We start from the raw sequence: 16,507 nt of genomic DNA, 5'->3' as shown, positions 1-16,507 counted from the left end.
TAATACTGTGACTTAAACACACACGCACACATAACAACAACAAATAAAACCAGGGTGGATAAACCAGCCCGTTCTCACTCTCGGGGCGTACTATACCGACGTTTTGTCAGGTCCCGCGGCGTTCATGAGGAACGCGAAAGGTGACCTTCTGCAAAAGCGTAAAATGTTACGATTTCTCACCCAGCGTCAAATATTACGCTTAGGGAGTGAGAACATGTTGGGATAAAGTAACTCACCACAGCAGGACGCCGTGATCAGAGCGAGGCAGAGAGAGATGGTGACGGGGGGATGTCTTTACCTTATGATTTAAAGCACTTTGAGGCGGCTGTTATTGCTCTGATTTGGAGCAACATGAATAAGACTGAACTGAATCAAACGTCCACTTTCTTCTAAGTAAAGAAGTCTTCTTGGAAGCCAGCCGAGGGGCTGCACCCACCTTCTCCTCCTGCTTATGCAGAGTTTCTAAAAAACAAAACAAAACCGGTAAACCTGCTGAGTGACATAATTTCTGCAGATAATTTACCAAAACTATTTGAACATGTCTGAGCTTGAACCATCCAGAGTCTCTGTGCTGCTGAGCTGAGCCTGCTGCAGGAGCTCTGCTGTGTTTTACTCACTTACTCTTAGATGCTCATAACTCTGTACAGAGCTTCTTGCTTGTGGAGTTCTGGCCTCTGGTTGGTCTCTGACACTTACCCTGTACTTATATTTTATTAATTAAAAGGTGAATATATTTTCTTGGTTAGAAATGTTTGATTTATGGCACGACTTTAATAGAAAATTGTATTTTCTTCATAAAATAAAACAAATATTTCAGCAACGAGTGTCCATGAAGCAGATTTGTACAACCATAAAACATGGTTACAAATTAGCTTCATAAAGCAACCGTAAAAAACAACAACAACATTTGACGAACTGGAAGTTCAGTTTTCAGAAAATATCACCTGTGAAGAGCAATGATGATTTCTAACATGAGGCTGGACAGACTGACAGCTGTCAGGCTGCTCTTTCCTTTTTCCTAGTTAAGCTTGCAGTGTTTTTGTTCCTTTCAGTTCTGACGGCCAACACGGACACAGCACGGCGCATCCAACAACTTTCATTTCTGCTTCGTTTGTCACTGCAGGAAAAGAAGACTGGCTGTGGTTTTACGGCCTTTTAAATAACGCTTTAATTTTACTGCTAAGTCTAACATCTGAAGGATGTACAGCAGAAAGACACTCGATCGAGCTTTAATTCACCTGGTTATGCAAAATATTTTAAAAGAAGTTGAGAAGTAAGTGTTGATAATTATTAGGCACGCTAACATAATTCAGGTCAGAGCTGATCCAAAACGCACAAACAATCACTTCACAAATCAAAACGTCAAAGCTTTTATTTTCTCCACGTTTTATTACAGTTTTCATCCCAGATAGCAAGATAATGTAGTTTTTTGTTGCATTTTCACACAGTGTTTCACTGATGACCGTCTTATCATCACTTTGATCTCTGTCGTTGCTCCGCCCACAGTCAGTTCCAGATTTGAAGGACAGCCAATCCCAGCAGAGGCAGCAGTTTCATCTGACCAATCCCTGAAGCCTGAGAGAGGTCACACAGAGGTCAAATAGTTATTTGACTGATGTGACACAAACACACATGCAGAAATGTTCTTCTGGCACAAATTTCACGCCATAAACTTTATTGTTTTTATACTGAGTAAACTTAAACTGGCCACTGGCAGCCATGCACGCCCAAACTCAAAGGTTAAAAATGCTGGAATTTTCTGATGACGCTTCTTTTGTGGGTGATGCTGCCAACATTCATGAATTGTAATGTCATTAAAAACACTGAGGAACACGACTAAACACTGATGGCTGACCTCTGCTTAGCTGTGCTTAGTTTTAGGATTGTTGAAGTCAAAGTTGAAGTAAACTGTCAGAAATTAAAACCTCCTGAATATAAAGTCGGATTTTTTTTTTTTTTTTTTACTAATTATTTCCAATATTAACATTTGAAGTTTAGAAAATACAAATTTAAGCTCAAACATAAAAAAATCTGGGTTTTCTGATGTTAAACACACGTACAGTTTGGCTGTGTTTAATTTGATCGTTATTACATGACATACAGTATGTGACAAAACAAGGAAAGGAAGCTTTAAGTTAAATATTGCAAATTTGTCCTTCACCAATACATCTGAAAAAAAGATGACTCACCTCGTTCATGAGGCCGAGCTCATTATCTAGAAAGACACAAGAAAGCACAGAAGCTGCTGTGAGTACAGCTCAGAAATACTTGTGTTACTAAACAAAGTGTCTGTGTTGTGCAGGTGCTCTGAAGTTACCGTAGTTACTGTAGTCATAGTCTGTATTGTTATTCTCCGGGTCAATCATTCTTGTATTGGGAGAGCCCGCCTTCTCACTGTTGCCTGGTGATGAGAATTAAATAGAAACAATAAAATGACCTGATGGGACGATGCTATAACCAAAGGCAAGGCAAGTTTATTTGTATAGCACAATTCAACAACAAGGTGATTCAAAGTGCTTTACAGATATATTAGAAACAAAAACAATGATTAAAAATTGATTAAAACAAGCAAACAAACAAACAAACAAACAAACAAACAAACCTGTATATATATATCTGTATATAAAATCAAAACAGATAAAATCAGTAGTTAAATGTAAGTTTTGAAATTTAAGCTTAAAAGTGTGGATTTGGTGCTTTATTCAAATGCAGCTGAGAACAGGTGAGTCTTCAACCTGGATTTAAATAAACTGAGTGTTTCAGCTGATCTGAGGCTTTCTGGGAGTTTGTTCCAGATATAAGGAGCATAAAAGCTGAATGCAGCTTCTCCGTGTCTGGTTCTGACTCTGGGAACTGATAAAAGACCGGATCCAGATGACCTGAGGGATCTGGAAGGTTCATACCAAAGCACAAACAAGCACAGAAGTTGCCTTCTGAGTGCAGATTTTGACAGTCATGTGCCTCTGAAAGTGTTCTTCGCTCAGTTAGATGTTGTGAGGGAGTTTTGTTAAACAAGGAAATCATTCTGTGGACGTTTGTCAAAGCTGGGAGGGCACTTAAAGAAAGCTCCAGGCGATCCAGGAGAGGAGGACAACTGCTGCCTAAGCAAAAACCTGTAGTGATGCCTTATGTGTCCGGAGTATTGGAACAGCTGAGACGCCTTTTTTCTAAACATCGCGTCTCCGTGGCTTTTAAACCCCAAAACACACTGTGGAAAAATTGCAAACAGAGTAACATAGCTTACGCTGTTAAGTGCCAGGAGGATGTAACATCCTGGACAGGGAGGAACGCTGGTTTGAGGGCGGAGTCAAGGAGGCCATTTACGTGAAAAGGGAAAGACCATCTCTGAATCGAGGAGGGGGCCTAAGGGTCCATCTGTCACCATCTTACAATGCTGTGATTGCAGCCGTTCCCCACCTCTCTGTGAATGGGACTCATGACCATTGATCAGTAGCTGTTGATCAATGATCAATGGTAACTGATCAGTGGTCACTGGTGATTGATCAGATTGATTAATTACTTTATAGGTCTGTTTCTAATTACAGATAGATTTCAGCTGGTGTCATGTTTCATGTTTCATGTGTTCAATACTTTTTCCCCATCTCATTTCTCATCATTGCACATGACTCATGTACATCTAATGGTTTTATTTCTTTGCTTGTGTGGATTGGTTGTTACCAACATCTGGTGAGAATTTCATGTCAGTAGCACCATTTAGAGTTCAACACTTATTTTACCTGCTGCAATATATATTCATGCGTGTTGTTATGTTGAAGTCTTATTTCAAAAATATTAAATTCATTTTTCATCTCAAAAGTTGACACATGGCAGTTTGGGGCAGCATTCTTCTTTGCAGAACCTCTCGAGTTCTAACAGGTTGGATGGCGAGCATTCCTGCAGGCCAATTTCAGATGCTAACTCATGTTTAAGCCTGGACTCTGAGCACCTCAAGGACATTCACAGACAGGCCTGTGAAGCACTGAATACTTTCTGGATGCACTGTATGACGAGGCTGGATGATTTCACAGTGTTTGCATGTTATACCCACATAGCTACATCTTAGCCACCTCATTTCCTCTTTTCTTCATGTCTGCACTCTAAATCCAAACCCACAGATGCAACGTTTCTGAGGCTTGACTACAAAGAAGAACACTTAGTTCCATGAATACACTCATACACACATTTTGCAGTGCAGCTTTTTTTTTTTTGCAGCTTTTTTGTACAGCCTGCTAAAATATGACTTTTTGTTCAGAAGTGTTTTTTTATTTCATGACAACAATTTAGTTTTAATGCAGATAGATGATGCTGTCATTAGATTTTTTGTTTGTTTGTTTGTTTGTTGTTGTTTTTTAACAAATTTTATCCTTAATGCCAACGACATGTCAAGTAAAGTAGATCAGCACCTTTAAATGACCTGGTTTTCTACCACATATTTTTAGAGAAAGACGTCAACAACCGTGAGCATCATGGAGCAAGTTGCTTAGGCTTTCAGTTCAAGGGCGAGTCCACAAGCGGTTTATAAAGAGATGTCGTGGATTACAGTGTTGTTTAGCAATTTTAGTCTATAAGCCAAACAAAAAACTCACAATAACTCTTCAACCTGTAACTGAAAGACTGCAACACACTTCTTCTGAGAGCCGATAAAACCTTCATGAATCTTTCGATCAATATCAGACCTTTGAGTGCAAAAGCAGGTTTAGTCTGTTAATTAAAACAGATATGTGAAAGGTCATGGGTCACTCACCACAACAGGACAACATGATCAGAGCAAGCCAGAGAGAGACGGAGAGCAACACATTCATCCTGGACGAGAGACACAAACTGACTGAAAGAGAGAGAGCGCGGGGAGTGTTCAAATAGAAACTCTCCAAACAAGAGAGAACTTGCAGCCTTTAATAACCTCAGCTTTGTGAGTCAGGCCCATCAGGTTTTCTTTTTTTTAGATGAGGCCACGTAAGTTAAAGAAAAAAAGTTTAAGGGCCTGGAGGAGCGACGTGAAAGAAGCAAGTAATGAACTTTAGAAGTAAGTGCCAAAAAGTTGATCCTGTTCATCTGGACGTTTTCAGTGGGAGAAACGTTTCGTCACTCATCCAAGTGACTTCTTCAGTCTCAGCTGACTGCAGAGTTTCCCAATCTCAACAACAGTACATTTGCATAACGTAAGCAAGCAAGGAATTTATGGCACTTTCAGAACAACTCCCAGCTGAAACAAAGTGGTGTACACTTGACATGCCCAAAAATGATACCTTTAATAAGTATACAAACATTGTCATAGAAAGTCTAAGGAGCTTGGAAAGAAAAGCGTCTGGACTTCTTTAAGTTGCTTGAAGACGTTTCACCTCTCATCCGAGAAGCTTCTTCAGTTCTAAGGTCAAATGGTGGAGAGTCCCAGATCCCACATAAGCCGAGGTGTGAAACTGGGTGTGGGTCCCAATCAGCCAGAGTTTCGGGTGAGTTCATTGTGAAACCTGGCCCCACCTTATCATGTGATTTCCTGAGGTCATTTGGCCCAGGATGTGAGTGGGCGTTAAGGCGTCTGGGAAGGGATCTCAAAACTGGATTATAGATGGCAGAGAGTTGGTGTCGTAAACCCCGCCTCTGTTCAAAGATGGTCGCTCACAGTGGACATAGATGCTTCTTTCACTCCTCTTCCAAACCATCTGTCCTCTCTGTCCAAAATGTGAACACTGGCATCCTCGAAAGAGTGACCTTTATCCTTAAGATGCAGATGGACTGCTGAGTCTTGTCCTGTGGAGGTGGCTCTTCTGTGTTGTGCCATGCGCTTGTGAAGTGGCTGTTTGGTCTCTCCAATGTAGAGGTCTGAGCATTCCTCGCTGCACTGTACAGCATACACCACATTGTTAAGTTTGTGTTTTGGCGTTTTGTCTTTTGGGTGAACCAGTTTCTCTCTGAGCGTGTTGCTTGGTCTGAAATACACTGGGATGTCATGCTTGGAGAAAACTCTCCTGAGTTTCTCTGATACACCGGCTACATCAGGAATGACAATGTTGTTGTCTGTCCTTCTTCCCTCGCTGGTGTCTGGTCTTCTTTTCTGTGCATCTTCACTGACTTGATGAAAGCCCCATTAGGATAGCCGCACGTTTTGAGTGCTTCCTTTACATGTGTGTGTTCCTTCTTTTTCCCTTCAGGCTTAGAGGGAACATGTTCTGCCCGGTGGTGTAGGGTCCTAATTACTCCAAGTTTGTGTTCCAGAGGGTGATGGGAGTCAAAGAGGAGGTACTGGTCCGTGTGTGTGGGCTTCTGGTAAACTTTAATGTTGAGGTTGCCGTTCTCTTCAACGTGCACGGCATAGTCCAGGAAAGGCAAACAGTTATCGGTGTCGATAGAAAGAGATAACATCAAGGAACACCATAGTTCTTTCCGTTTCAGTACTTCCACATTGACACAGTGCGCACTGAGAACCTGAAGTTCTGTGAATTTGTTGATATTGAAAACAGAACAATGCTTTCTCACAGCTTTGCTCCGAGGCATTGAGAGGATGATACAGATATTTTCACCCATAGTGATCAAGAAGTTTTTTGAAGATGACTTCAGTGAGATCTACCTCTGGCACATGCACTCACTCATGTCTGTGTTCCACACAAACACTCAAGAAGTGGAGATATCACCTGAATTTCAGGAGCGGGACCACTCCTCGTTCACGCCCCGTCTGGCCTCAGGCTAGAAAAACCCCTTCTCCAACACCCGCTGTTCTCATTTTCATGCCCCCTGCCCCCCCCCCCTTTTTCTTTCCTCTCTTCTCCTCTCCTCTCCTCCCTTTCTTTCCTCCCTTTATTTCTCGTTAGTACAGGGGGATCCGCCCGGCCCGAGAGCCGTCGCCAGTCCCCTTCAAGCCCTTCCCCAAACCGCAGCACTAATCACTAGGGATGGGTATTGATTCAAGGTTCAAGGTTCAAGGTTCTTTATTTGTCACATGCATAGTTATACAAGTATAACACACAGTGAAATGTAGCCTGACACGCTCCTCGACATGTGCAAAAAAATTGATAAGATTTTCACGATTCAGATTCCATTTTCGATTCTGTTTAACGATTCGATTCTTCATCGATTCTTTTTAAAAAGGAGAACACTAAGGTCGATTAGCTCAGAACTTTGTTTTATGTCTTCTCTTTGAACAAGATAGAAATGTAGGAGTAACATGGCCTTACAAACCCAGCAGTGAGATCTTAAGAGATCCAGCCTGCGGCTCTTCAATGGGGTGTCACAGGGTCCCCGGGAAAAAACATTGTAAATGTAAAATAATAAAATAAATATTCTTCTGTAGCAATAACAAAGTATAACATAAATTATTCTGTAGCAATTACACAAGAATATCCAGTAATGTCCCTGCCTACAATTAAACACATTCACTTACTGAAAATCATCTGCTGTGGCAAACGGGTGCAAGCCTTTGACCACAAACTTAGTCACTGCTCGGTGACGTTCGTCTATCCTGCCTGAAAGGAGACGCTACCGGTAGACTGCAGCGAGAACTGCCAGCATCTGAGCCAGACTCTGTCTCTCATCATGGTCACTAAATGCACAGTAATGGCAGGTTTGTAATAAGGCAGATCGCGCTAACATAATATGCACTGTTAGTTGATTATTTACCTGCCGCATTAACGGGAGAGGACGTGCAAACGTTACCGCTGCTGCTGGGTTGAGATTCACGAGTCCGGAGCGGAATTAAAAACACGACATTCATTTAAGGTCATCGCGTGTTTTGTGAGCAAATGCTTTTGATATTCGTAGTGTTTCCTCCCTTAAATGAAATATCTACTTTGCAAGTATTGCAAGTTTCCCTGTTGTCATCTGTTCTCATAAAGTGTAACCAAACTTTTGAGCGTTTGAGCCGCTTACGCGCCGTGTTTCCTGCCAGGTAAATGACGCTCCGCAACGTGGTGACGTCATTCGGGGCGACTGGAATCGATAAGGGAATCGTTTGCAAAAATGGCAAACAATTCCAAGGAACTGAAACAGTGGGAACCGGTTCTCAACAAGAACCGGGTTTCGATACCCATCCCTACTAATCACACTTCCTCATTCCTCATTTCCCATCGTTATCAAGGAAGTAGTGCCTGCTAGTGAAATGGAAAAAGAAAACCTGAGGTTAAAAAAATGTTGAACAGCATCCACACCATTCTTTATGAACGTAAGAGCAACAACTTCATGTCCTTTAAAGTTAAGGGACTACTTGTGTGCCGATGGTGCGCATCCTGCCCGGAGTGTCAGCTGGTTAACCAGCCGGCCATCCCAAATGCACCTTTGTGCCTACTGCCGTTTGAGTGCATATGCATGGGCTTCATTGGGCCATTTCAGTGGACTGCATTGCTTTTGTCACCCTTTTTAACTGAGTAATCTGAATTGATCAAATACGCAGTAATCTGTCATCTAAAGTCGAATAAAAACCAAATATGTGGAATCTACTCTTGTTGGGTTCAGTCAGGATCGTAGTGGTAACTCAACTTAGAGAAGAAAAACCCTCCACTCAAAATGAGACACTGACAATGACTTAAAGGAGAAAAGAGATTTGAGTGTATTCACACATTTAAATTGCCCAAAAACACATCGACATGAACCCAAACCATTTGAATTATTGCAAACATGTAGTTCACCACAATAATTCGCAGCAGATTTCTACCACATAAAAAACCAGCCGGTATATTCTTCACGGAATACATTAACTCAACACGGTACAGGACTGAACCTTTCACAACAGCTTTTTGCATCTTTCTCCGTGCAGGCGGGTGCAGTGAAAGAAAGTCACCGTGAGCAGCTCTATGGACTATGAAGTGATATGGTCGCACAACCTCCTTAAAGCGTGGAGAGAAGCTGAACCTGCTTCTCTGGTGAGGATGGTTTAAGAAAGATAAGTTGGGGCCAGAGGTGCCAAATTGCACATATCTATTTTGATAACCATCTCACACAGAGAGCAGATGTTGCTGCAGTACGACTCTCATAGAGCATCGTTTTGAAACGCAGCCTGGTGTGACGGTACGTTCACGGCCCTACATGAACATAAGAGACTAATTGTTTTGAAAGAATTGACTAAAATGCTGAAAACGGGAGTGATAAAAGAATCGCACAGGGTGAGGTGTAGCCCCATAGTTCTGGTTGTGAAGAAAGATTCTGTGTCTACCACAAGGTGAACGAAGTTGATGTGTATCCCATGCCCCGGGTGGACGAGCTCAATTTTTCGTGACACTGTATTCAACCGAAAGAAGTATGCAGTTGGACGGAGGGAGGTACAGTATGTGAGGTAGCACTTGGGGCAGGTGCGTCCACAGGTGGAGAAAACAGCAGTAATTGCATCATGTCTGCACTCCAAGACCAAAAATCTGTATGTTTGGTCTTTCTGCACATAATCTGTTTATAATTATTCAGCCATTTATATTACCCATATCTGCATATACCAGCATATACATACATTTGCCCATAGTACATCTATATAATTGCTCTTAATGCACTTACTACTCTTGCACTTCTGATTAGATGCAAAACCGTATTTTGTTACCCCATGTTCAAACATGTTTATGACAGAGGTAAGAAGATTCCTGGGGCTGGCTGATTATTTTTGCTGGTTCATGCCCGGGTTTGAGGACCTAACCAGCCCAGAATGGTGCCCCAGATCTAGTCTAGTTGACGGAGCAGTGCCAGGCAGCATTTGTGAAGGTGAAAAAGTCTCTGTTTAGGGAGCCGCTTCTCCACACGCCTAACGTCCTGCAGACGGACACCTCGAACAGAGGGCTGGGGGCAGTTTTGTCCTAACAGGTAAGGGTGGTCGGCCGTACATGAGCTGAAAATTGAACGACCAAATAATGAGGTACAACATTGTAGAGAAGGAGTTTCTGGCAATCTGACACGCGGTGATTTCCTGCATTATTACCTCCTGGGACACTCATTCACCCTCTGCTCAGAAAACACCTCGCTACAGTGGCCCCACAACATAAATGATCCCAACACCCAGATCACCCGGTGGAATCTGGCTTTGCAGCCTTTTAACTTCAAGGTGGTCCATAGTGCAGGGACGCAGACGGTTGTGGCCAAAAATAATAAACACAATCACTCCATGAATGAAATAGTTTCAAAAATTAAGTCTTTTATTTTTTATTTTTTATTACAACTTGTGCAGATAAAGCTTCTGTCTTTGGCTCCGCCCACAGTTAGTTCCAGATCAGAAGGACAGCCAATCCCAGCAGGAGCAGCAGTTTCATGTGACCAATCCCTGAGGCCTGAGAGAGGTCACACAGAGGTCAAATAGTTATTTGACTGATGTGACACAAACACACATGCAGAAATGTTCTTCTGGCACAAATTTCACGGCATAAACTTTATTGTTTTTATACTGAGTAAACTTAAACTGGCCACTGGCAGCCATGCACGCCCAAACTCAAAGGTTAAAAATGCTGGAATTTTCCGATGACGCTTCTTTTGTGGGTGATGCTGCCAACATTCATGGATTGTAATGTCATTAAAATTCTGTCATCAGATAAAAATAAGTTGTTGTCATCAACATAAGTGATTAGTTTGTTACAGATGGCGTGCTGGTACCACATCAGAATCCTTATTTCCTTCACAGCTTCCTTTATTCTTCACAGCACAGATTCAATGAAGCGAACATCACTCAGATATTTTCACCACATTGAGATGATAAAAGCTCAAAGGTGCTCCACATCATCGTTCTACAACAAGCTCACAGGCTTGTGTTTGAGTTCAGGTGACATACGTGACACAAAACCACAAACATGCAGACGGGACAGAAACTGTTTATCAAGCGTCTGCAGGAAAGTTAGACCAACTAAAAAGCCACAAGTAAGTGACGGGCTTACACGCCAGCTTTACTTGTAGTTTTGAAGTAACGTCGGAAAAATAAAAGTCAGCTAAACACTGATGGCTGATCTCTGCTTAGCTGTGCTTAGTTTTAGGATTGTTGAAGTGAATCCAGCGGGCATCTGTCAGAAAACCTCCTGAATATAAAGTCGGGTTTTTTTTCTAATTATTTCCAATATTAATGTTTAAAGTTTAAAAAAGTACAAATTTAAGCTCAAACACAAAAAAAAAATCTTTGGATTTTCTGATGTTAAACACTCATTTTGTGACATGTGTAATCAGGATTTCTGGAGGTGTTTTTGCAGTTCAGCTGTGTTTATTACATGATAGTATGTGACAAAAATAAGGAAAAGCAAAATAACCAAATAAATCTTTTCCAGTTTTAAGTTGTAATTCTGTCCTTTACCAGTACATCTGAAAAAAGATGGCTTACCTTGTTCATGGGGACAAATTCTAGAAAGACACAAGAAAGCACAGAAGCTGCTGTGAGTACAGCTCAGTAACAGTTGTGTTACTAGATAAAGTGTCTGTGTTGTGCAGGTGCTCTGGAGTTACCATAGTTATTGTGGTCATTCCCAGTGTTATTCTCTAGGATGTTATCGTAGTCATAATAAACGTAGCCATGATAACTGTAGTAATAATTCTGCAGGAATGCGATTTCTTCATGGTGCAAGTTTTCCTTTTCAACGATTCCTGGCGATGAAGATTAAGCAGAAACAATATAATCATGTCACCTGATTGAAAGTGGGCTAAAAACAAACTACAGACAACCAACAAACTCTACAAGCCTGGCAGGTTTTTCAGTTATTGAACTTTTTGGTTTTAATGTACCAAATATTAATTTAGTGGTATGACGTTGTTTAACAAATTTCCTGTACTGATCTCTCTCATGTAATTGCATTAAAAAAACAGGATGTTAACGAAACATCCTGTAATTAGTTAAGATGGCAGTTGGGGTCAAGACCGGTGGGAGTGAACCCTGATGTGACGTTATGATGAGCAGAGTAAGAGCAACCCAACAGGATGGCACCGGATCTGACATAAACGGTAGTAACCAGACCGAAAAGCAGCGCACATTTCGGTGCTTTTTTTTTCCTGAGCTGTGATACACTTTGGATTCTAGCCAATCATTTTACCTTTCCGAGGATAGTAGGCGGGCCCAGGTACGTACGTTCTTTTAGAGCAGAGCTACAGATTAAAAATGCCCAAAGCGAAGCGGTCAAAAGTCTGGCTGTACTTCACAGCAAAAGATGTAAACTCAGCAGCAACAAGTGCTTTAAGCTGATACTGTGATACTGTCAAAGGAGGTAACACCTCGAATCCGATGAAACACCTGGCGACGTATAGCATTTTGTTAAAAGCCGAGAAATGCGCCGTATTTGCTGCGAGACCTCACACCGTGCACATCTACTGCGGGTGTGGTGCCTGTTATCGGACCCGGAGTTAGCAACATCCCCCAAAAACCCGAAGAGGAGAGTCCTGGCCCCTAGCCCTGCCAGTGTAGCAGGAATGATGAGGATGATGATGCAGCAGCAGCCGTTCTTCTCTGCGTGAGTAGCTTAATGTTGTTCGTGTGTAATTTACCTTGAGTAGGCTAACCACGTTATTACATTAATGCATGTAAGGTGAACTAGCAAACATCATCATAGCTACATGCGGCTGTCTTCTTGTTTGATGGCAGATACTCCCTTCACCCTGGACAAAAAGGCTAAAATGACCAAAGAAAAAGTGGAAAACAGTTAAACATGAGAGGTTTTTGGACAAAGTTTGTGTTTTTTCCATTGTTTAAGCACCGGTTCGAGCACCGTTTAAGCACCGGCACCGTTTCAAAAGTACCAGTTTGGTACTGGTATCGGATAAAACCTAAACGATATCCATCCCTAGTAATAAGTAACTAATTACTTCTGAAAATAAGTAACAGAATTATTTTCTTGGAGAAGTAATCAATAATTATTATTTAACTACTATGTTCAAGTAACTTGACCAACACTGCTGATGGATGACCTCCATGGAGCACGTCTGAAGACTGTGCATGCTTAGTTTTTAGGACTGTTGAAGTGAATCCAGCAGTTAGTGTTGCCAAAAGTTTGGAAATAATTAGCAAATAATCTTATTTTAAGAAATAATGCAGAAAACATCCTGATTCCCTCCAAAAAAGGACAGGCGTGATCGTTCTCTCAATCAGCATCACATCTTTCATGTAAAACAGCTTAAATCCACACTGGATTTTAGAGGGATTAAAGGATGTTCTGGTTCCAGTTCACTCACCACAGCAGACTAACATAATCAGAGACAGCCAGAGACAGATGGACAGCAAGACATTCATCCTGGACGACAGACACAAACTCACTGAAAGAGCTTCATGACTTTAAACATCAGACTCAACTGACGAGGAAGTGAAAAAGCGCTGAAAATAAACCTTTGTCTTCTTGTTAGTCTGCTTTAACTTCACATGCAGACTGAATATACTACCAAGGAGTATTAGGGCCACATTAAGAAAGAAAAATATTATTAATCATTTCGAGAATAAAGGCAAAATTTCAAGATTACAGATGTAATTCTATTTGGATATATGTGGTCAGTGTACGCGGGGAAACTGCGACCCTCAAGGAAAAAACAAAAATGTGTGGCGAGTAGAGATGGACTGATTCGATATTACATATCGGTCCGATACTGACCTACATCACTGGATCGGATATTGGAGAGAAATAAAAAATGTAATCTGATCCATTAAATATCACAAAAACACCTCACAAAACTTGTGACATGGCGTAACTCGGCTCATAACCATAGCACGTCGAAAGAGTATGCGTCATGTGACAGAGCGGCTGTGGCGTGCGAGACCTGATGGCGGTCTGGTTGAGCATTTGGAGCCTCGCTACGTCCTTCCAAACCGGCATTTCATCTCTGAGAGAGCTATCCCAGAGAAGTAAAGCAAGTGTGTAAGTTCATGTCTGAATGTTTTTCAAGCATCCCCACGTTAAGCTTAACAATGGAGCGACTGCCTCCCCCTCCCTCTCCTGTTGCTACTTCAATCATGAAATTGATTAATGATCAGCTGATCGGCTTTTCTGTCACGAGTCCGTCTCAGAAAGAGGAAACCAGCGGCTGAACAACAGCAGCACGTTTAAGCTTGATAAGCTGTTGTTAGAATTTATTTAATATTACTTTCTACACCAGGATCTTTTTCTACAGCTGACGTAACTGTGCAGGGGCGGATCTAGCATGGTTTAGCCAGGGGGGCCGATAGGGCATGAACAGGGAAAAGGGGGCACAAAGACATACTTTTCTTTCTTATTCTCATTTAAAATGTCGAGCTTTTAATAAATAATTATCTGAATTTTACAAAGTTTTAATCTGATGTAAAACTGATAGAATTCCTTTACTGTATATAGTAACTATTAACTCTAATATACCCTATTAAGCTATAGCACTTTTTTCTTTGGGAAGGTACCATCTGTGCAGTCTGCAATTCTGTTGAGGGAAGATGCTGAATCTATTTAATTACTGTGGAAGAAAAAAAAATTTACGCCCGGCCCCGCCAATCCGCCACCAGGAGTGAGCCGGTACATACATGAGCGCCCAGCCCCAGACGACAAGGACCACCAACACACCAACGTCTGAGGGCATCAGCCACCAGCAATTATTAATTAGTCAGATAAAAGGCACTGGGGAACTCAGCAACACAAAACGACCTGGACATCCACGGAAGACAACAGTGGTAGATGATCACAGAATTATTTCCATGGTGAAGAGAAACCTGTTCACAAAAGCTGGGCAGAATTCTTCTTTGCAGAACCTCTCAAGTTCTAACAGGTTGGATGGCGAGCATTCAGGCCAATTTCAGATGCTAACTCACGTTTAAGCCTGGACTCTGAGCACCTCAAGGACATTCACAGACAGGCCTGTGGAGCTCTGTGAATACTTTCTGGATGCACTGTATGACGAGGCTGGATGATTTCACAGTGTTTGCATGTTATACCCACATAGCTACATCTTAGCCACCTCATTTCCTCTTTTCTTCATGTCTGCACTCTAAATCCAAACCCACAGATGCAACGTTTCTGAGGCTTGACTGCAAAGAACATTTTCATCAATACACACATTTTGTGCGCTAACATCAGTGCAGCTTTTTTGTACAGCCTGCTAAAATATGACTTAAAACATCTTTTTGTTCAGAGATGTTTTTTTTATTTCATGACAACATTTTTGTTTTTATGCAGATAGATTATGCTGCCATTAGTTTTTTTCTAGGTTTATCTTTAATGCTGCTTACACTCCAGTTTTACTCTTAAGTGTAAAAACCAGAACATGTCAAGTAAAGTAGATCAGCACCTTTAAATGACCTGGTTTTCTACGACATATTTTTAGAGAAAGACGTCAACAACCGTGAGCATCATGGAGCAAGTCGCTTAGGCTTTCAGTTCAAGGGCGAGTCCACAAGCGGTTTATAAAGAGATGTCGTCAATTACAGTGTTGTTTAGCAATTTTAGTCTATAAGCCAAACAAAAAACTCACAATAACTCTTCAACCTGTAACTGAAAGACTGCAACACACTTCTTCTGAGAGCCGATAAAACCTTCATGAATCTTTCGATCAATATCAGACCTTTGAGTGCAAAAGCAGGTTTAGTCTGTTAATTAAAACAGATATGTGAAAGGTCATGGGTCACTCACCACAACAGGACAACATGATCAGAGCAAGCCAGAGAGAGACGGAGAGCAACACATTCATCCTGGACGAGAGACACAAACTGACTGAGACAGACAGAGAGAGAGGGGGGGAGTGTCTAAATGGAAACTCTCCAAACGAGAGAAAACTTACAGCTTTTAATGAGCCTCAGCTTTGTGAGTCGGACACAACAGGATTTTTTAAGATGAGGCCACTGAACTTAAAGAAAGATGTAAGCGCTGATAATAAAACATAAGGCAGGTCTGAGCTGTTCAAAATAAACAAACAATCACTCGAATAGTTTCAAAAATAAAGTCTTTTATTTTGTCTTTTTTATTACAACTTTCATTGCAGATAAAGCTTCTGTCTTTGGCTCCACCCACAATCAGTTCCAGATTTGATGGACAACCAATCCCAGCAGGAGCATCAGTTTCAGCTGACCAATCCCTGAGGCCTGAGAGAGGTCACACACAAACACACAGGCAGAAATGTTCAAATTTCACGCCATAAACTTTATTGTTTTCATACTGAGTAAACTTAAACTGGCCACTGGCAGCCATGCACGCCCAAATTATGGAGACACGTGTTACACGCATGGATGCATGCGTCCTCACATATGTGGCGCTATGATAAAGATAAAGACATGAAAATCGTAGCCCCCCCATTTTATTTTATGCTCACGGACACTTTCTTTTGGAAAGGCCACTGTTAATGTCGATTGTACTGTTCGCCAGCAGGGGGCACTCAATCTCGAACGCATCGGTAGCTGGCGCTTCACGAGTGTTAGTCAGTAGTGAAGATGCAGCGTACGGCCCGCGCAGAAAGAACTGATTGACTGTTTTTCTGTTTTTCTACAGGTAAGCTGGGTGGGATGTTATAAAAGTGACAGACCGCAGTGGCGGCTGATGATGAAGGTCTTGTAGTGTGACAATGTTAGGCTGGAGATTTAATTCCCAAGTTTATCCAGTTGTTAGACTGTGCCGAGAGTCTTTGATTTCCATACAGG

General features: G+C 41.7%; 2 long non-coding RNA genes across 2 annotated transcripts; both read right to left on the bottom strand.

The window, feature by feature from the left end:
- Positions 1-1,354: 1,354 nt before the first annotated feature.
- Positions 1,355-4,902, bottom strand: LOC143419454 (uncharacterized). The gene is made up of 4 exons (XR_013099431.1): positions 4,745-4,902; positions 2,318-2,401; positions 2,190-2,215; positions 1,355-1,575 (listed from the first exon to the last, which is right to left on the bottom strand). It is a non-coding gene; the product is annotated as an uncharacterized LOC143419454 (long non-coding RNA).
- Positions 4,903-10,132: 5,230 nt separating this feature from the next.
- On the bottom strand, positions 10,133-15,596 carry LOC143412922 (uncharacterized). The gene is made up of 4 exons (XR_013093473.1): positions 15,507-15,596; positions 11,386-11,523; positions 11,264-11,283; positions 10,133-10,232 (listed from the first exon to the last, which is right to left on the bottom strand). It is a non-coding gene; the product is annotated as an uncharacterized LOC143412922 (long non-coding RNA).
- Positions 15,597-16,507: the final 911 nt, after the last annotated feature.

This window comes from Maylandia zebra, linkage group LG1 (assembly GCF_041146795.1).
Source record: "Maylandia zebra isolate NMK-2024a linkage group LG1, Mzebra_GT3a, whole genome shotgun sequence".
NCBI classification, from domain to species: domain Eukaryota; kingdom Metazoa; phylum Chordata; class Actinopteri; order Cichliformes; family Cichlidae; genus Maylandia; species Maylandia zebra.
This window is presented reverse-complemented; position numbering and strand designations above follow the sequence as displayed.